The sequence below is a fragment of the Pinus tabuliformis genome, chromosome X (assembly GCF_031772625.1).
Source record: "Pinus tabuliformis cultivar Carrire ecotype Pingquan chromosome X, CPIR1, whole genome shotgun sequence".
Classification (NCBI taxonomy): Eukaryota; Viridiplantae; Streptophyta; class Pinopsida; order Pinales; family Pinaceae; genus Pinus; species Pinus tabuliformis.
Genome location: NC_142308.1, coordinates 10,450,568 through 10,472,612, shown reverse-complemented (window position 1 = coordinate 10,472,612; position 22,045 = coordinate 10,450,568). Strand labels below are relative to the sequence as shown.

The following is a 22,045-nucleotide window of genomic DNA, read 5'->3' as shown; positions in this document are numbered from 1 at the left end:
GCAACTGCGTAGAAAAAATGAGAACTGGGAGAGAGAGTTCCTCCATATGTGTGAGCTAGATAGAGAGAGAGAGATGAATTCGTCCTTTTTTGTCCTCCTTGCCCTTCTTGTCCTTCGCTTGGATGCCCAAAAGATTCTTGCTTGAGAGAGATTGAATTGCTTCTTTGGAGGAGGAGGCCGAATGGCTATATATGGTGATCTGCTGGGTCGAATGGATGTCTCTTCTGCCTGGGCTGACTTGACTTGGAGGGAGGCCTACTTGACTAAATTTGGAGCCAAAAATTCAATTTTGAAAATTCAAAATTTTCTCTTTTAAAAGTCCACGAGGACATGACACAAAAATAATTTTTTTTTTACTCTAGCATGAAGAACATGATTTACAATAATCAATATAAATACTTCAAGGGCCAAAATATACATTATGAAGACCGAGCATAGTTTCAAAATTCAAAAAGAATGATATGTTAACAAGCTCTTAATTTTGATTGTTTACTCTCATATTTTCATAAGAAAACTTTTGTTCATTGCTTTCCTATGACTCCATATGCTCGAATTTGTCCTAGGCAATAATCTTACACTCAACCATCCTCATAAAACCAACCATTTAACTTGCTGGTTTAAAAACTGAAATAAATAAAGAAACCGGGATTTTTGCTGCTCTATGACTCTATATGCCCAAAATTGTCATAGGCATCAATCCTACTCAACCATTCTCATAAAACTCTCAAACCAACCATTTACCTTTCTAGTTTGAAATCTGTAATATATGAAAGGCAAAATCAGATTTCAGATTTCTTTCCATCAGTAAAAGTGATCATCCGTTTTGCAATTGGTAGATCTGGAAATTACCATTAAAGTCCATAGATCTAGATCTCAATCTCCAAAGCCAAATAACCTTTCCTTGCTGTCTGTAAAATCTGAATAATATAATATGCAAAATCGAGTTTCAGATTTCCCTCTTATCACTAAAGTCATAGATCTAGATCTCAATCTCCAAAGCCAAATAACCTTTCCTTGCTGTCTGTAAAATATGAATAATATAATGTGCAAAATCGAGTTTCAGGTTTCCCTCTTAGACTTGGTACAATATTTTGTTGTCATCCTTATTAGAGAGGTATTTAGAGCTTCCCTTCTTGAGTTGGAGAGAACCAAGCTAAAGAGTGGGAGAGTGTTATTGAAGTGACATTGGATAGCCTCGCCAAGTAGCCTTTAAGTTTAAGTATGGGGGTTTTACGCAGTGCATTATATTAGATATCATTTTGGGATTCAACTGCGTTAAGTAAGATCATTCACGTATGACCATTGTGTGTCAAGCCTTTAAGTTTTCACCTTGTGTGTCTGGACTACCTTGGGTGAGAGTTTGGGCAGTAACAGCGTCAACAATGTCAGTGGTATTGCACAGAATCCTCTCCTAGAAAATCTTGATATAAATAGAATTGGCCTATGATGAATATAATCTAAATTTTGAAGTGTAAGGTTATGTAGTTGTAAAACAAGAAAGTGTGGTAGATATGTGTAGGTAATGAGGAGAACTAAATAACAAAAGCACCAAATCTGCAATTTGGGATGTCTCACATTGGTGGTGATCAACACTACTTGATGCTATCTATCCTGGCATCTTCGGCCATAGGGTGGAATCTCTTGATAGATGAGTAGTTGGAGGAATTGTTAGAGCATGAAGATTTGGTTTGAGATATATCTCATTGTTTGATATTGTAACACATGTTGAAGATTAGAAGGAGGTATCTTGTTTGCTTGTGCTTGTGAAAATTTCTGAATTTGCACATCAGAAATGCTACTGCAATCACTGGTTTATCATCTCCTACTTGTTCTTTACATTCAACAAGCTATTCAATTACTTAAACAACAATGGAAACACTATTGCATCCTACACATACATACAGATCATGAACTGAAATACTCTTGAGACAATCACAGAAGGGAGACCGTTATTTTTTGACAATCGTCTCCGGAAACACCTAGTGCGGGAAAACTAGTGCAACATATAGAGGGTTTGTATTATCAAGTATATTTCTGAATACAACTAGGGTGCCAAATCTGACTCACCCAACAGAGAATAAACCTGGCAGAAGTACCTCTATCCGGAGATAGATATTTTGGCAGTTCCAGCAATTGGATGATCAAACCTCACAGATGACATTGTTGTTCCAAGTGCAAGGCATTGAAGGCTGCTCCAAGCTTTGCGATGGAACTGCACCACCCTCCCAGTGAGCCTCCCTTGCTCAGAAGTCGATATGCTGAACTGCTGCTCTCTCTGGCCCACAGAGAACCCCAACACGGCCTCTAAGGGACTGCGTCAGCCCCTCTAGCGTCTACGTCACCCTCCCTGGAGCTGTGCTGTCTCTCCTGCTGTTGCTCTGCCTCTCTGTTATGTATTCTCGGCCTTGGACTGAAGTCCCTCTGCCAAACTGCCCCTCTCTCTGTGCAATTCAGATCACTTAGCTCGACTTTCTCAGCAAACCATGCCTTAGAAAAAACGAACTCTTTGATCTCTTGGTGTATCTCCAATTGACCGTCAAGCCTCCTCTTATACTTTTTCCATTGATGAATCAACGACCGTTATTTAATCTCTAATCAACGGCTAAGATTAAAACAGGCTTGATCCTCGTCACTTAGAACCTTCTCAACCATATTTGTATTAATACACATTAATATTTTTATTTTCTTAAGTTTAGACTTAGGAACTCATTAAAAATATTAATTATTTTAATAACTCCTCATATGGGTGGAATTTCTCCAAACGATTTCTGGGTTCTAGAGATCTCATGTGTTCTAGCCCCTCCGCCAAATTTCAGAGCTAGAACACATCTGATGCTACCCAAAATCAACAGTGCTGTGTGAGATGTCTTAGGATCTAAGATGATATGCTGATAAGGGATTTGCTAGCTAAGAATGGATGGCCCTTCGAGTCTGATAGATTTGATAATTGAGGTGATGTTTCCTTTCATCTACCTCTTGGTACCTTTGTTTGCTAGAAGCTCCGAAAAGAAAGCGCTAATTGGTTGGAAGATGTTTGTTTTTGGCTAAGGTGGGTGGACTAAGTGAGATCCAAGTATGAGGCTTGCTTCATGTGAAGGGCTAGGTATCTTTGGTTTGGGAAGTAGAAGAAAGTGGATAGAGAGTTCCAAGCCTCTTTGAATACACAATAAAATCATCCTTAGATCTTGTAATAGATGGGGGAATATAATATGAAGTGCTCCTCTATCTTGTTCATATGGAAATGATTGGGCCGACATATCTTGTTCGGCAGTGTGACATGATGATCAATTTCAACTAGAAGATGATGAGAAGTAAGGTGAAATTGTCAAAAGGTGATCCTAAGAGTGTGCATCTATCACTGAAGTGTGTAGGGATGTCAAGCAATAAGGCTATCTCTCAATGCCTTGAGGTGCTTTGGGTAGAAGGTATCTTGGGGCTTGTTACGCATCAAAAGTGGGTATCCCCTTGGAGAATTTTTTTCTTCCCATAGGTCAACCAACCCAACTAGTAACCCTATAATTATACACATATAGCTTTACATCAAAGCTCTCAACTTATGCTTTGGTCATTGCTCTCTCCTACCTAGCATGCTTCTCGAAGGAAGTTGGGTGATCTATTGGAAGGTACACTAACCATTTCTGTAATCATGTGCTTTCATTTAATGTTTTGGGGCATACTAATATTGATTAAAAGCCAAGTTGGATGGTTGATCACAAGCCAAGCAGGGTGGTTGTATCCCTGTACACATGCTTCACCTATGAGGTTATGCTTTTCTCCTAGTCCAGTGTGACTTCCCTCTAGGTCCTTCTTTCCCTAGGGGCACTAATAAAAGGGATTGATTGATATAACATGCCCGAGTTACTCCATAATTTCCAACTCCCATGCTTCCCTTATCATCCACATTTGTTCTTTGGGTTGATTGTCATTGGTCATTAGAATTGGCACGGTATATCCTCATCTCTGAGTCAGGGCTAATATATTTTCCTTAAGAGGGTGATGCAATTGAAAGAAAGATAAGCATATGAAGCGACAAATAAAGAAAATTAAAAATGCAAAAGATGGACGAGACATAGTAAATACGTGGGCAAAATCCTAGCATGAGCTCTACCCCCCTTATTAACCATCACCCAGTTCCTCAACATTTCATGCTCCATCTAAATAAAGGAACTCATTAATGTCCCGATCCCTTTCGGTGATAAATTGCTGCATCATTAAGGGTTGTTGGAAAAGCATAAAGCAAGCCGAGCCTTCTAAGCTATGCATGAAAGGAAGATAAATAATTAAAGCGAAGGGCACAACAAAGGGGTGGAAAAATCATGCCGAGGAAAGGAGTAACTCATGCCTCCATGATTGCTCCCTGTTTTGATTATATCACTTAGAGATGTTGGCCCTTCTTTACCTGGTACCATGGCTATGGCGATCTTCCTTGAAATCTTGCCCATTTCATCACCACCTATGCCGTAAAGGGTGTAGGGAATGTTACCCTTCAATTGAATCAGGGTAACATGATTCATTAAAACGAAGTTCTTTATGTACCTATCTCAAGAAGAACCTGGTGTCCATTTTGGCAATGGAAGACAAAGGTTACAAGGTGGCATTCATCAATGGAAAGATACGTGTCTGGAAATGGAAATTTAAAGATGTTTCTACTCTTGGGTTCAATGTTGGCACTTTGTATCAATTTGCAGGATGTAATATTCCTAATTAGCCATGGCTAATTGGAATATTCGATTTTGTCCAGATTTTGCCTTCTATAGTTATTTGTAAATAAAAAAGTGAGGAAGGGGGACATAATTCACTTTTAGAATAAAAAGTCACTTCCTAGTAGCACAACATTGTGACTTAAAGGGGAGCCAAGGGGGCCAAAGGGGGACACAGAAATGGAGCCCAGGGAGACACATGGAGGGACTGCGCAGGAGGGAAGACACGTGGCAAAAGGGGAATCATGCAGGAGGAGGTGAGCCTTGGGATTGAGAGAGGCAAACGCTATAAATGAGAGAGGAGCCCCCCTCATTTTGATCATTCTGTTATGAGCATTTGTGATAATCATTTCTACTTAGAGCACGCTGGCTGTTTAGCTAGTCTGCAGCACTGTTTAGTGCATTGAGTGTCTCCGTTCGGAGATCTCACCCTTAGCCCCGGGGGACTTCGAGTGCCTGCTCGGGCAAGGTGTTTCCATTGGAATTTCAGCAGTAGTTTCATCAGCATTTCAGCAACAGTTTCATCAGCATTTCAGCAACAGTTTCATCAGCGTTTTGGAGGACTGCGCAACACTGAGAGAGGGACGCAGTTCCTTTTTGCAGGAGTTCTGGGTTGAGGGTTTGCAGTAGGATTTGTACTGAGAGATAGAGCAGGGGATCAGCCCTTGCATATTGGAGAGTTTTGGCAGGGGTTTCAGGTAGATTTCTGGAGGGTTCCATTCAGTGGCAGCGAAGAGCATTGAGGGACTGCGCAGAACCCCAAGGGGGTGATTTTCGGGGTTCGGCCATTTCAGAAAAGCTTTCTGGGCTTTTCTGGGTTTCTTGAGTAGAGTCCGATTCCAGAGTTTCAGCTTTTTCTGAGGAGGGGAGCAGCCCCAAATCCTCATTTGATTTCTAGTAGCAGCACAGTAGTTCTCCCGCAGCTTGGACGCAGTTCAGAGAGGGGCCATTCCTTTGCTATTCTAAGTGTATTTCTTCACTTGCCTTGTGCAAGTCAAGGTGCCATCTTCCTGATCACCTCCTGTACTCATTCTATTACTCAGTATAATAAAATGGCTTAGCATTCTCTCTGCATTTCTTGAGTATCTGCTTATGGTTATATTGTTATATGTTGCACCATTGTTATTTGTATCTCTTTGAGCATTCTCGGCTATTATACCACTTGTGTGTTTCTCCTATACTCTTAGACAGAGTCTGGAAAGGGCCAGGTAGCCTCCGAATCTTGTCCTCTTTTTAGAGGTGACATATCTGGTAAATGCCCTCCCAGTCCATCTCTGGTTGGAGTTTGCTTGTGTTTGAGGAATATTCCTGATAAGGGATATTACAGTGGTATCAGAGCATAGATCTAGCTCAGCCTGTGGAGCTAGCAATCTATGACACCAGGGGAAAAACCCTATATCTGTTACAGAGGTCGAAGGTACAGAGACACTGGGCGTAGGTTGGAGAACACCTACGGAGAGGGAGACTGTGTTTCGGTGGTGGACGCAGAACAGGAGGAGCCTGTGGTAGACGTAGAACAGAGGGAGCCTGTGGTGGACGCAGAACGGGAGGCTCTGATGGCAGATGATGACAGGAAGAGATTTGCGGATATGCTCCTCAAATCAGTGTAGGATTTGTCGAGACAGATTAAGGTGATGGGGCAGAGATTCACGGCAGTAGAGGCCAGACAGCGTGAGAGCCCACGGGTTTTCCAGGTTGGTGAGGGATCGGGCGCATCCCACCATTTGCCAGAGCAGCGTGATACTGCGCAGCAGGTGGCCTCACATGCCCCTACACGCTCTACCATGCCCACTTTCTTGGGAGCAGATACGGGGGCCGTAGCCCAGTAGGAGGTAGAGCCTGGACATATGGGCGATTATTTTGCAGAGTACCAGGCCTATGGGCAGGAGTTCAGGGAAGCCCTCTCATTCAGAGATTTTGTTTAGCTCCAGCGGGATAGTAGACCCCGCGACCATCATAGAGGGTATCGACATTACCATGATGGTGACACCCACCGTGCAGCGAGTAGATTCCACTTGCCTACGTTTGATGGTTCATCAAACAGTTCGGTAAAGTCCTAGGTGGAGAAGCTGGACATTTATTTCCAGCTTAACCAGATGTCGGAGACAGAGGCCATCAAGGTGGCAACATTGCATTTGGATGGTGAGGCCCAGGATTGGTGGTTTCATGGGATGGTTACACTCGGGCACTATATAGTGACGATATATGCTGAGTTTACCAGGAGATTGATGGAGCGATTTGACCGGAGGGATCCAGAGCAGCATTTTGTTGAGCTGACAAGGCTCAAACAGACAGGGAGCCCAAAGGCCGACATTGCAGATTTCTTGAGGGTCTTCATGATGGTGCCAGAACTATCCACGACGCGGAGTGTCTATATGTATGTTGATGGGTTAGCAGAGCCACTTCGGGGTCTAGTCCGATCCACTAGACCAGCCACACTCCAGGACGCTATCAATAGAACCCGGGACTTACAGGATGTCTTACCCAGGACCCGGACACCTTACCCCCAGAGACAAACTTTCCAGTCTAAGGGGAAGGACGTGAGGATTCCACGTCCAAAGGGGAATCCAGGGCGAGTACAGCTTGATGATGATGCCAAGAGGGAGTTGAAGAAGAAGCGGTTGCGCTTCACATGTCAGGAGCCGTGGGCATCGGGACATAGATGTGCTGCTGGTAAAGCACATTTTATTAAGGTCTTCTCTGAGAGCAGTGGAGAAGAGGATGACGAGGATGATGGGGAGGCTAGAGATAGCCATGCCATACAGGGACCTTTACCACCTCCACCAGCAGCAGCAGGAGGTGCATCATTTGCACCCATTGGAGGGGCCCTTGCAGCATTGCGGGGAGTTCCCAAGTATCTGACGCTACGCGTACGAGGGACAGTACGTGGCCAGCGAGTGTTAGTTTTGGTTGACAGTGGGGCAACCCACAACTTCATCGATGCACAGATGGTTGAGCGGGGAGGTATATAGACAGAGAGCTTCGATGAGTTTTCAGTCTTGGTCCCAGGAGATCATACCATGACGTGTGCTTGTAATGTTCCAGAGCCTTCAGTAACGATGGGCACCTACACATTGACTGACCACTTTTTCGTGGTCGATATTCCGAACACCAACATGATATTGGGTGTTCAGTGGCTTATCACTCTAGGGAAGGTCACGACGGATTGGAAGACCCTAGAGATGGAGTAGGATGATGAGAAGACAGGGAGGCATGAGAAGATTCGGGGACAACACACATATTAGCCTCAGACTGTTTCGGCTCATCCGCGGGAGGCAATCTTCCGGAAAGGAGACAGAGTGGGCAGTGGAGCTGCGTGCATTAGAGGTGGGGACTACAGGGCAGTCGGTACATCCAGAGATACAGTCCATCCTTGATTGGTATGCCATAGTGTTTGGGGAGATTCCACCAGGATAGCCACCGGATCGGGGGTTTGAGCACACCATTGAGCTAGAGCAGGGCATACACGGAGTGATCACCACCCCCTATAGGCACCCCAAGGCCTATCGGGATGAGATTGAGAGGGTTATCCAGGAGTTGCTGGCTCTTGGGCACATTCGACCGAGTACGAGTCCTTTTGCTTCTTTTGTGGTGTTGGTGAAGAAGAAGGATGGTATGCTGAGGATGTGCATTGACTATAGGGCCTTGAACAAGAAGACCCTGAAGAATAGGTACCCCATACCCAGGATCGATGAGTTGATGGACGAGTTGAGAGGGGCACGTTTCTTCTCAAAGATTGATTTGAGATCGGGGTACCATCAGATTCGCGTGAGGGAGCAGGACATTCCCAAGACCGCCTTCAAGTGTCACTATGGGCACTTTGAGTTCTTGGTGATGCCTTTTGGGATAACCAACGCCTCAGCTACATTTTAGTCCTGCATAAATCACATCTTCCGTAGTCACTTGAGGAAGTTTGTGTTGGTATTCTTCGATGATATTCTCATTTACAACAGGACTTGGGAGGAGCATCTCCAGACTCCAGCACATTGAGACAGTGTTGCGTATCTTACAGGAGCAGTAGTTCTATGCCAAACTCTCCAAGTGTGAGTTTGGGTTGACGGAGATGTTATATCTGGGACACATCATAGGGGTGGACAGAGTGAGAGTCCACGAGGAGAAGATCAGGGCCATCAGAGAATGGCCGGAGCCGAGAAACGTGACGGAACTTCGAGGATTCATTGGCATTTGTACCTACTACCGAAAGTTCATTAAAGGTTTCTCAAAGCTTGCTGCACCCCTGACAGATTTGACGAGGCAGGGGCAATTCAGTTGGTCGGACACAGTGCAGCAAGCCTTTGACAGGCTCAGGGAGGTTAGGAGCAGCTGCCCAGTGCTTGCATTGCCAGATTTTACGCAGCCATATGTTTTGGAGTGTGATGCGTCAGGAGAGGGGATTGGCGCAGTATTGATGCAGGGAGGTCACCCTATAGCCTTTGAGAGCCGGAAGCTCCTTCCGCACGAGAGGTTGTATTCTATATACGATAAGGAGATGCTGGCCATCATGCATGCATTGGCTAAGTACCAACAGTATTTGGTGGGTAACAGGTTTTGGGTGCGGACTGATCACTATAGCCTCAAGTTCTTTTTGGAGCAGAAGCAGCTATAGGAGAGGCAGCGAAAGTGGATCAGCAAGATCCAAGCATATGACTTTGACATTGAGTATGTCAAGGGTAAGAACAACGTGGTAGCAGATGCCCTTTCTCGTAGATCAGCCACGTTGTCTCTTATGAGCTTGGATACAGACTGGAGGGCTCGACTCTTAGTAGAGTACTCCAAGGACAGGTTTGCATGTGAGATTCTGGATGGGCAGGTGGAAGATGACAGGTACAGGGTGATTGATGAGATCATCTATTACAGGGATCGGATCTTCTTGACTGAGGGGTCTCAGCTCAAGAAGAAGATACTCCAGGCATCACATGACTCACCATTGGCAGGCCATCAGGGGTTTACCAAAACCTACAGGGCCATTAGAGAGAGGTTCTCATGGAAGGGCCTCAAGTAGGACGTACTCTAGCATATCAGGGAGTGCGATGTTTGCCAGAGGAACAAGGGGGAGATGAGCCATCCCACGGGATTATTGCAGCTTCTTCCCATTCCAGAGGGGAAACGGGAGAGTATTTCGATGGACTTCATCACAGGATTGCCCATGGTATAGGGCAAGGATTGTATCTTTGTCGTCGTTGATCCACTGATAAAGTACGCACATTTTTTTGCCATATCCGCACACTATACAGCAGCACAGGTGGCCGAGCTGTTCTTTAGGGAGATCTTCAGGCTACATGGTCTTCCTAAGACCATCGTTAGTGATAGGGACAGTTGTTTCACGGGCAGGTTTTGGCAGGAGCTTTTCCGGTTGGTGGGGACGGAATTGACACTGAGTACTAGTTATCACCCATAGACGGATGGGCAGACAGAGATAGTTAACAAGTGGTTGGAGGGCTACTTGCGTAACTATGTCAGCGGGCAGCAGTGAGCATCGCTGAAGTGGTTGCATCTGGGGGAGTACTGCTACAATACTTCACATCATGGATTGAGATACACTGCCGAAAACGTGAGGCTGCATTGTTATTTTGATTTTGTTTGGGCAGGCAGTGTGGTGGATCACAAGAGCACTCATGGGTGCTGCTTCTCTTTGGGTTCTGCGTCGATATCTTGGATGAGTAGGAAGCAGAAGTCGATTGCTTTAAGCACTGCTGAGGCTGAATACATAGCTGTGAGTATGGCCTCTATTAAGCTGTCTGGTTGAGGAAGCTCTTCAGTGAGCTGTTTAGACATGTGCTGGATACCATCATGATCCTCTGCGACAACTAGAGTGGGATCTGATTATCAAAGAATCCCGTATTTCATGATCGCTCCAAGCACATCGATATCAGGTACCACTTTATCCGGGATATGGTACATCGAGGAGTAATAAGGCTCCATCACATTGGGACTGATGAGCAGGTCGACAATGTTCTGACAAATTCCCTTGGAAAGGTCAAATTCTAGACTTTCCGAGAATGACTAGGAGTAGTGGAGAAACCCTCTTATGAGGGGCCTGTATGATTTTGATATTGAGCTCTGGCAACTCTGGGGGGCTTGGGGTACTTCTTGGAGCGATGAGCAACCATAGGGTGAGTGGTTCAGCCTTCCCCCAGTGGTTTGCTATGTAGGCAAGATGAGTGGTTCATCCTTTTCCTGCTGAGACATAATCATAGGGTGAGTGGTTCAACCTTCCCCTAGTGATTTTTTGTATACAGGGTGAGTGGTTCAGCCTTCCTGTGGGATACCCCATGGTGACATGTAGGCAAGATGAGTGGTTCATCCTTCTCATGCTGAGACATCCTACCCATGCAGTCTGGGACTCATGGGAAGTACCTCTCATCTGGCCAATGAGTAGGGAAATGAGGATAGGGACTATAATACTACCAATGGATGCATCGTGTACTGCCGTACTCCCTATGCTAGGATGATATTGATCTAGGATCAATTGGAATTGGCTTTGGGTAAGTAAGAGTGGTAAGAGACACTCTCTTTATTCGGAACTGATTTCGGATCAGTAAGAGTGGTATGAGACACTCTCTTTATATGGGACTGACTTCGGGTCAGTAGAGAATGGTATTATACACTCTCGATCACTTCTTTTCTTCATAGTTCAGTAGAGCAAAGCAGTGCAGGGCGCTACATTGATGGCAGAAATAGTAGAAACTGACAGATGGATTAGCAGATGGAGTTCTCCCTAGTTGAGAGGGAGTGTTAAAATTGGAAACTAGGGCCAAACTCCATGTGGGTCATCTTATTTATGGCAGCTGATATTTTTCTTGGATTCCTCTCTTCGAGAGGTGTAGGATTGATGAAAAGATCATCAGATTTCGACATGTATTTATGGAGATGTGAATTTATTTGTATTATTTGACAAATTGTCAAGGTCGGCCAGCAAGCAAATTACCCCAACTCAACCTCAACGTGGCATTATAAATAGAGGAGGCCTCAAGTCATTTGTCACACACACTTCTCTCATGATCTCTCTCCACTCCTTTGGGTTTGGTGGCAAGAGAGGTCAAGAGGGAGAAGCCCTAGCTGCAGGTGAAGAGGAGACTAAGGGAGAAGCCCTAGCCGTAGTTCAGATGTGCCCTAACATCAGTCAAGGGAAGGCTCCTATCCGCGGTCTAGAGGAGCTCCAATACAAAGTCAAAGTGATGCCCTAATCTGCTGTCAAGTGATGCCCTAATCCGCTGTCCAAGGAGGCTCTTAGATGCAGCTAAAGGAGACTCTAATTCGCTGTTAAGGAGAGGCCTAATCCGCAGTAAAGGGAGGCCTGAAACGCAGCAGAGGAGGCTCTCATCTGCATCAATAAGAAGGCCCTAATCCACTGTCATAAGGAGGCTCTAAAACCGCAGTCAAGAAGTGACCCTTAGCCACAGCAAAAGAAGACCTGGCTGCAGATATAATAAGCCCTAATTCACAGCTAAGGAGAGACCTTTAGCCGCAACAAAAGGAGCCCTAACACAACAAGAAGAAGCTTGTTGTCTGTGTAAAACAAGCATGAGTTGCTGAAGGTAACAACGCAGTGATAGAGGTTGTTCCTAGGGTTGGGTCAAGGACTGTTTGCAAGGCAAAGGAGCTGCAGCATAAGGTGAGGTTGTGCGTAAAAGAAGTCTGCCCTAAAGGCTCTGATCAGATCAGCATAGGTATGCAGATTGGGTGCTAGAAAGTAATGACAGTAAGCCGAGTTCTTATACTGCTGCATTGATGGTTATTGAAAGCTGTTTGGTGGAAGACCGTAAGCCTATCTTGCTGCTAGGCTAGGCCACAGGCCATAGCCAGCAGCAAAGACTAGTCAAAGGTTTGCACAAGCCAGACTTGGACAGCGTGACAGTAGTGTAGTCTCACCTTGGTGCACCACAGCCTTTGAAGGCTTGTATTGTTGACTGAGTGAAAAATAAGGGCTGAAGGTTGATGCCCTATCTCATGAAGCAGTGACAGCTAGTACAGCTAGAAGACAACAACATTCTGGGAGGTATATTGGGTCAAGGTTTGACCATGTTTGGCTCAATTTAATGAGCATCCTGTTTGGCTCAATTTAATGATCTTCAAAGGAAGATTCTGTCCTGTTTGACCAGCATTGACCTCTCTGGTCAAGGCTTTACTACTGCTGTCATAAAATCTCAGATTTGTATATTTGTACTCTCTCTCTCTCTGCTGAACTATTGAAGATTATAAGAAGAATCGATCAAGGGTTTCCTCACATTGGGGTTTGTCCTTGGGTGGTCCCACATCTTGTGTCTTCTTGTCTTGGCCTGTCTTCTACTATTTATGTTTATGTTCTATCTGCATTTACTATCATGCTGATGTGATTGCTAATCTGAATATTGACATTGGGCTAATATGAAAAATTGAAGTAAATTTCTCTAAGCATAGAACATACCTAAATTTAACAAGTTTTTTCACCCATGGTTGTCAATTTATGACAACAATTCTCACTGTAATCTCATTGTGTATAAGTTGAATAACTTGAAGAACCAAAGGTAGTAACCCAATCACTGACTTTGAATTTTATTTTGTGCATTTTGTTGAAACCCTAGGACTATATGCACAATCCAATTTGGCAGCATATCCTTGACAGTGATCAATGTACGAATATACAATGAACTTGAGTAGACAAGCATATATAACAGTGACATGAATTGACTCCTTGTACCTTGACTTTACTATGATGTAAAATTGAATGTATAGCATAATGACATAACTTGTGTGACCTTGCAACTCTTGATAAGCTGCAATGTGTGTTGACAGTGTGTGTATGACAGCTTGACACTTCCTCATGTGCTCGGTAATGTGACTTGACATGTCAACAAAATTTTATTTTGAGAGAACGATTCAAATAATCTGATAGCAGTGTTATAAATGTAACCATATCCTTGAACACAGTAATCTCAATGACTCATAGATCTGACCTATTGACAACAGTGATTTAATATATAGACTTGATTTATAGTCTTGAAGGTAACACACAAAATTGAAAAATCCATTGTTTATTCATTATTGAAATTGTGAGTTGACATTTTGACTTTGACTTAGATCTATGTCTATGATGACCTAGGGATTTGTACTAGAAGTCTTGTAGTGATGACATAATCGTGACCTTGGAGGGTAGCTGGTCTTTGAGGGCAATATCATTTTATTGTACAACAGATTGACGTGAAGATGGATAACAATGTGTAAGCAGTGCTCAATAGTGAAAGGAATGTATGCTGGTAGCCCTCCAAGGATAGAGCTTGAGAGCATTGGTTGTAGGTCATCGGGATGACTTGAGGCGCCTTCATTTGTGCCATCATTTGACAGCAGTGCCAGATGGTTGCAAGATTGTGTGCAGCCTGATACAGTGTGATAACAATGTTTGAGCATTGATGACTATTCATTCGTGAAGTGACATTCAATGGTAGCCAGTAGTTATGCAGTGATTTGCAATGACAATTATTTGTAGTAACAGTAATGATAGTTGTGCGGTGACAGTGATGTGTAGTTGTACAACGATATGTGTAGCATCATGCAATGACCAATTTGTGGGAACAATGATCAACAACTACCAACATTTGACATTTATTCTACATCTTTCTTACAACGATTCTACAGAGTATAGGGGATCCAGTCTGAAAATTGTGAAATGTGGTCTTCTGGCAAGGCATGTGATTGGAGTCAGCTTCAGGTTGTGGCCTGAGAACACTTCAGGGCGACAAGGTGGTGGTAGGGCAAGTTGTCTTGCACAAGGCCTTGTGGCGTCCATTCAGTTGTGGCTGATAAACTAACAAGGCAATGAAGGTAAACAAAGTGTTGGGGTACTCATCAGGTTGTGGCCTCTTCTATAGGGTGTTAGGGCATCATTCTGGTTGCAACAGGATATCAGGGTTTAGTAGCATCCTACAGGTTGTGGCTTGTGAATTAGCGGGTTGATGCCTCCCTCAGTTGTTGTTGGAACCTTGATGTGATCAATTTTCTTTTAATAGGGAGAAGAGAATTACTAAAGAAGTGTTTTGTTGTTTTGACCCGGAGGGGGGTATTCTACCTAAAAATCTCTATGTCCTCTGTTTTATCTTTCTGCATTGTTGTATGGTGTTGTCTACTATTGATTATTGTTTATGATCATTTGAAGAAGAACAATAATAATAACTGAAGATTAACTAATGCTCTGAAAAAGATTAAAAAGTGCTAAATGCTAAGAAATACTGATTTACCCCCCTCTCAGTATTTCCAACAGAAAGATATGTTATTCGATCGGACAAAATATGAGTCATGGAGACAGAATGAAATTCTTTTTGATGGCTCAAGCCCCTTAAATTCGGGAATTGGTGGTTACCAGAAGCACAATGGAAGAGAAATCCAAGGAATATAATGCAACAACAATTAAGGCAATTTTGATTTGTTTACCATATCCTATTAAAGTCAAGATGAGGAAATACTCTTCAACAAAAAAGCTTTGGGAAAATCTTCAAGATCTTCATTCAAAAGGACTTTTGCTTGTGAGCTCACATATAGAAGGTGGACAAAAACACAAAGATAATCAAGAGCCAAAGGAGTTAGATAAATACACCAAGAGCAAGGAAGATGAAGAAAATGAAGAAGACCTCAAAGAAGATATCAAGGCAAAACTTGAAGTTGCTCTAGTAGAGATAAGCAAATTGAATAAGGAAAATGAGGAACTCAAGAAGTAGGTACAAGACGCTAATCATGACCTCAACAAAACAAAGAAGGAAGTTATTCTTTTAAAGCATGAAGTGTAAGAGAATGATGAGGATCTCACCGAGCTTAAGGAGGAAGTGCATTGGTTTGAGAATAGGCATAATGAAGAAGTCGTCTCCATGACAAGTCAATTGGAAGAAGCGAAAAGAAGGGAAGATAATCTATCAAATCATCTTGGACAAAGACTTGAGCAAATTTGAAGCAGAAATTGGTCAATATAAGAAAGAAGTCTCCTCCCTTAAAGCTCAACTAGAAAAAGCGAAGAAACAAGCACAAGGAGCTGCAAATGTAATGGAAGGTTTAGTCCTCTTGGAAGGACAAATTGATGAAGCGTAAAAGGAAATAAATTGTTAGGATATTCCGACACATAGGAAATAGTTAAGTTCAACTTGGTCTAGTATAGAGTTAGGTAAAGTGTGTTTCTTTACCGTTGTACATTTTGTAACTTACAATCCGACGGTCACGATATGTAGTGATCCGACGGTTCATTCTCTCCTCGGTATTACCGACACTTGATCCGTGGCTTAACACCCGATTGGTCCATGAGTTCTATTTAAAGCGCATGGAGGGTCATTGTTCAAAAAATCCGTGCATGAGAGAAGCTTATGTAAATTTTCATTCTTTGATTAATAAATTGCCTGTAGTACCCACGTTGGGACAGGCCGTGGACTGTTTCCCTCTTTGAGGGTTTTAACCACGTCAAAAATACTGGTGTATTGATCTGTGATCTGGTTGTGAGCGGTGTCCTTTTGGTATTCTTTCTGAGGAACTTACCCTGTAAATTCCTACATAAATGTCATGACATGCCGACTAGAAGGAAAAGATGAAGAGATCTTAAAATTGGAATCATATGTCTTCTCTCTTAAGGACCAAACATGTGAAGCAATTAGGATGAGGGAAGAAATGGAGAACCAACTAGCAAAGAAAGATGAAGAATGTGAAAAGATGAAAGAGGAGATTGTTTCTCTAAGGAAAGAAGTTGATCAACTCAACAAGAGTCTAAAGAGTTCTCAAGCATTGGATGATATCCTAAGTCATCAAAGGTCTCCTTTTGATAAATCTAGTCTTGGTTATGGTGGTAAATCTTGTAGCATAAATGATGGAAACCCGAATGCATCAAAAGACAATAACATGGAGAAGATTCAAAGTTGTGCTAATACCCCTAGCTCTCGTAGAAGCAAGGAAAAGAGTTAAAATGACATTGGAAAGACTTATGCCCCAAGAAGAAATGTTGATGTTGCAGGTAGCAATAAATATTATCAAGGAACTTCAAGGCAAAACAGTTTTAGAGATGCACAATGGCAATCCTCAGTTTCTAGGTATCATACTATATTTTTTGGTCATTGTTACTCTTGTACAAATTTTGGGCATATGGCAAAGGATTGTAGGGCATATAACAAAGACATCTATGAGGACTCCAATCAAATCTTGAGAATTAAAGGTGCAAGGAGATACCCCAATGTACATACCAACAAAGATTATGCTCCTCCATTCATGTACAAAACTAAATGTTTCAAATGCCATGATGTTGGACATTTAGCTAGAGATTGCAAATTAAAGTGGGTCCCTAGACAATTTGAAGAATCGTCAATCAAGTAGGGAAAGAGAGTCACAAAGGTTTTGAGAAGAAAGCAGGTTGCACCAAAAAAAATGTTGAATGTACTTTGAATGCTCAAGGCATCAATACCTATTGTTGATCAATTTAAGGGCATCATAAGAAGATGATGCATACAATTAGGGGGAGACCAGGTCAAACACCATGATAACATGAAGAATACCTGTATGACAAGAAGAACAATTCCATGCCAACAAGAACCACATAATGACAAGGAAAACAACATATTGTTAGGGGGAGTTGTCCTTGATGAAGATAGGGGGAGCAACTTGATAACAGTTAGAGAAAGCATGATGACAAGGAAGCAACACAATGACAGTGGGAGCACCATATGAAAAAGTTGTGATTGATGTCAAAGGGGGAGCAAAATGACAAAAGGGGAGTTTGTTGGACAAAGTTGTCATTGATGTCAATACGTTGGAGCATTGTTGAAGATAACAAAACCCTAACCCTAACCCTGAATTGGATGCCCTGGACTTGTTCCCTAGTGAAATCCCTAATGTCTAAGGAACATGCCCTGAAAGCTAGCTCGCTATTAAAAGTTATAGGTTCTTGGACTTTGACAAGAAAGAGAAAAGAGAAATTTATTTTATGTAAAAATGTGAAATTTGTCCCTAAATGTCCAAGTCGGACTTGTCAGCAAAAGTCGGCCTAGAAGAGGCCTTTTCGACCCCTTGAAAAGGGTATATATAGAAGGAATGCTGGGTGATTTGAAGATCATCCAATAAAGTCGTTTTGTGCTGCAAGGAGCTAAAGATCAATGAAAAAGTCAAGAGAAGAAGTCAAAACAAAAGGAAAAGAAAATTGAAGTCAAGAAAGAGAGAATTTGCCCTAGAAGACCTCACATGTGCGAAAATTTCAAAGTTGCAGTGAGGCTGAAAATTGCAAGTCTGTTGGAGGAGGCTGAAATTTTTGTTGCAGGGGCGAGCTCTGAAGTTTGACCAGTTTTGGAAGGGTTTGACCATTGTTGACTAGAGGAGACTTTGACTTGTTGAAAATGCTGGAAAGGAGGGCTGACTTTGGGGCTTGTGATTAGACTTGGTCATGACATTTGGGTCTTGGATTTCTCATTTGATTTGAATCTATAAGAAGAAAGCAAATTCTTTTGGGAGATTTTGCCTTGGTTTGGAGCCTATATTTTGTGTCAGTTGACTTTTATGATCTTCGTGGTTTATTGTCTTGATAATTGTTTGACGAAAAGAATCTAACAAAATAAGAAGAAGCTAATATATGTTCACAAGCTTTTATTAAGGATAGGGAGAATTGTTTTAATAGCTGTCCTACTCGATTGTCCAACAAGATGGCTTCCCAAACAAATCGATCTTGATTTTCCAAGCCTCAAATGTGTGGTCTCATAAAAAAAATGTCTCCAAACCCTAGTCGTCTAGGGTCTGCGCAAACCTGGAGAGAGGAGAGGGTCTTATCCACGATCAAAGGTTTTTCAGGCTTAAAAAAAAATTTGATTATCTCCTTCGATCATCAAGGATCCACCTGCAAAAAATACTCTATACAAATTTTCATGCGAAACTCTATTTTTTATTTTTATTTTATTTTTAATTTTAATTTTGTTGTTATTTCTGTTTGGTTTGCGTAGGTATAAAACAAGAGATCCAAATATATACAAGGGAAATGTATTTTATATACAAAAGGGTTAGAAATATATACAAAAATTTTACTAATGCTAGCCCAAAGAGTATGAGGACACCTCCGCTCTTGGGTAGTATGTACTAAAAACAAGCACTAAAATAGCTAGATTTGATGGATAAAGCGCATCAAGTAAATAGATCTGAAGATTTGATGATAATATGCTCAAACCATTGCAAGCAAACTCCCTTTGAAGTAAATTGTTTGATAAGCCTTTGAGAGAGTCGATGTGGGTTCTTCCACTTCTATGCCTTTGAGAGTTGGTTGGTTCAAGCAAAAACTTCCCCAAACGCTCAATATCTGCTTCAACTAGTATAGATCTCTACACACTTGAAATAAATTTGTGCGATCCACAAGGAGATAGATAAGACAATGAAAAGAATATTAGGAGTTCAACCAAAAACCCACTAGCGCTTCTAGATCTAGAGTGTTTATGTAAACTCAAATATTAATGCAAGATACCTTACAAATAATAAATCCACAAATCGGCAAGTGAACTAACAAAATTTGATTAGCACCAATAGAGCATTAAGAACAAGAAATCAAAAAAATATTACGATAGATTTAGAAGAATAACACTATAAATCCTTTTACCTCAAAGTCTTTCTTTATTATTCAGAAAAAATATCTAGTACAAAATTGAAGTAGAGCTTTGCTAGTCAGTGGCTCAAGAATTACAATGATTGTCAAGTGAGGAGTGAGAACCTCAATTTATTGAAAATTATGAGAGGAGGATCCCCCTCCAAGTGAAACTTCTAGGTCCAAGGAAAGAACAACTAGATTCAAGCCAAATAATTCGAACCCTTGATGAGCCAGTGCAGATTCGTAGCAGGATAATTCGTTTGACTTGAAGGAATGGCATGGTGGAGCAAAATTTGATCCCGGAGTGGTTTTAACTTTTGACCAGTTGAAACTATTTTTCATCGTTTTTCCTCGAAAAATTCTCATTCAAAGTATAACCATCTTGGACCATCCTCTTAAAAAATTCGATTTGCTGGGACATCAACTTCTTTTCTGGACCATCAAATTTTTTGTTGGGTCATCCTTTTTTGGTAAATGGAATTGCCATCATTTTTTGACTTGACTTTAATATTTGGGAATTTTCATCTCATTTTTTATTGTTTTCACTTGGAGAGATTTTTGATTTTTCTCTTATTTTATTTTTCAGGCCAATTTTTGGCTAATAATTTGTCAATTTTTTGGCAAAAATTATAAAAAATGGGTTTTGAGGGCTAAATACATATTTTTCCACCCTCAAAGTGTGTCTAGATAGAAATTTGAGGTTTAGAGGTCTAATGTTGATTACTCATACTCCCTACAACTTCTATAGACAACCCTTATTACATCTTATATAAAATTTTACATAGAAATCCTCTCTAGTGGGGAATTTTTTTAACAATAAAAATTTGACACTTAGACTCGACCAAATTATACGAAACTTTAGAGATGATCTAGTATGGTAATATACATTAATTCTAGACACTAGGACTCACCTAAGTCTCTACCATCAAGCCACACTCTAGTTTTGTGGTTTATTTGGGAGAAAAACTAAACCTATTATTAGTGTTGAAAAACACAAATAATGAGCTAAGGAAAAAAAAACTCCCTAGAGTGAACTCCCTTGCTAATATAGTCCTATGCTACCTAGGCCTTTTGCATGACTCATTTTCATCATACTAGAATAATTTTTACATAATCCCTGCGGGGTTGCAGAATCTGGAATACCAAATTGATGAACTCTGGAATTCTGGAAGTCTGAAATTCTGGAATTCTGACATGATTTGATGATGATGAAATACTTCTGAATGTGCTTTGCCCATGGAACTACTGACAAATCTTCAAATGACATTTGAGTGGTCAACAGGGACAATTGAAGTTACAGTTTAGTGATGTGAAGGCATCCATGTAGGTTGCCCCTTAACTAGACATAGTCCTCTCTCGGTATATGATCAATTGTAATAAGTTTTTAAAGCTAGTATTGATTTTTTAGAGATGGGCCTAAGTTTTTCTTCAAGTCTTTTGTCCTGAGATAAAGAGGAAAACTTTGGATGTCTCACTGCACACTCGCTGTATCTAGCCCCAAAGATTAGCTCCATCAGTTGAACCATATCCCAAGGCATGTTGTTCACTGGTTGGCATTAAATCACAGGTTCAAATCTGGTTGAGCCCCTTGGGGTTAAATGCCACTATTGTGGCCTAAGTCACAGGACACGTCCTCCAAGGTCCCGTGTCCCGTATTTTACGTGTCGGACACGAAAACGGCCCTAAAACGTGTCGAAAACGTTTTTCTTCGTGTCCTGTAAAATGTAAAACGTATTCGCCGATTTTCGTCGTGTCTTGCATCTGGAAAATGCGTATTCCGTTGATAGAAAACATTGCTTGCATAAGCTGCAATTGTTTTTGAAAGAAACAAATAATTTTTGAGTGGGGCAATTTTTTTTGAAAGAAACAAATAATTTTTGAGTGGGGTAGCTTAATGATCAAGTCTAGGCCCTAGTATTGATATGCTATTCATGGTAATGTTAAATTCTTAAAAGTAAAAGTGACATTCTCCTTAATCTTCATTTTCATCCTTTTACTTAAATTTTTAACATTACCATGAAATGACTCAGGATGTTTGAGAGTGGTTCCGGCCTCATTCGATTTCATATGGAGAAAGTAGAATTTTAGATTTCATTCAAAATGCAGCAGACTTATCAGTTTTTCAGGATTTCAGGATTGGGAGATTGTAATGTTTCCAGGTGACACCACCTGCCCAGGCTACCCCTGCCACCAGTAGAGGACGTAGTCTACCTCCTATAGCTCCTACTTCTAGTTCTTCAGCTTCTAGAGCATAGCAAACTCCATTGCCAACTCCACCAGCACCAACATCTACATCTAGAGGGAAAGGGAAAGCTGTGGCATTTTCTCGCAAGAGGGGCAGAGGAAATCAATAGGATTAGACTTTAGTTATTTTCTTATGTGCTTGTAAGTTGTACTTGAACAATGGACATTGAATATTCAAGAATCAAGACCAAGCATATCACATTTTAATTTCTAAATAGTAAATTTTGATTCTATTTATTTTTATAAAGTGAACTATGAACTTTGAGAAGTAATTATATTTTAATTTGATTAGATAAGCTGCAGCTTGCAATTTAATATGGATAAAAAACTATATATATATATATATATATATATATATTATTAAATATATGTAAAACGTGTCCCCCGTGTCCTGTTTCCAGGTCGCTGCGTTTTGTATTGAATACTCGTATTTACGTGTCCTCCGTGTCTCGTGTCCTCGTGTCATGTGACTTAGATTGTGGCTGATGTTTGAGCTGCTTTCCCTTCAGATGTTCATGCGGGGGGGTGAGGGGGTGGGGGG

General features: G+C 41.6%; 1 protein-coding gene across 5 annotated transcripts in view; it reads left to right on the top strand.

Annotated features, from left to right (window-relative positions):
* The window catches only part of LOC149138028 (uncharacterized), a 329,683-nt gene that overhangs the window by 213,662 nt on the left and 93,976 nt on the right, over positions 1-22,045 (top strand). The window lies entirely within an intron of this gene.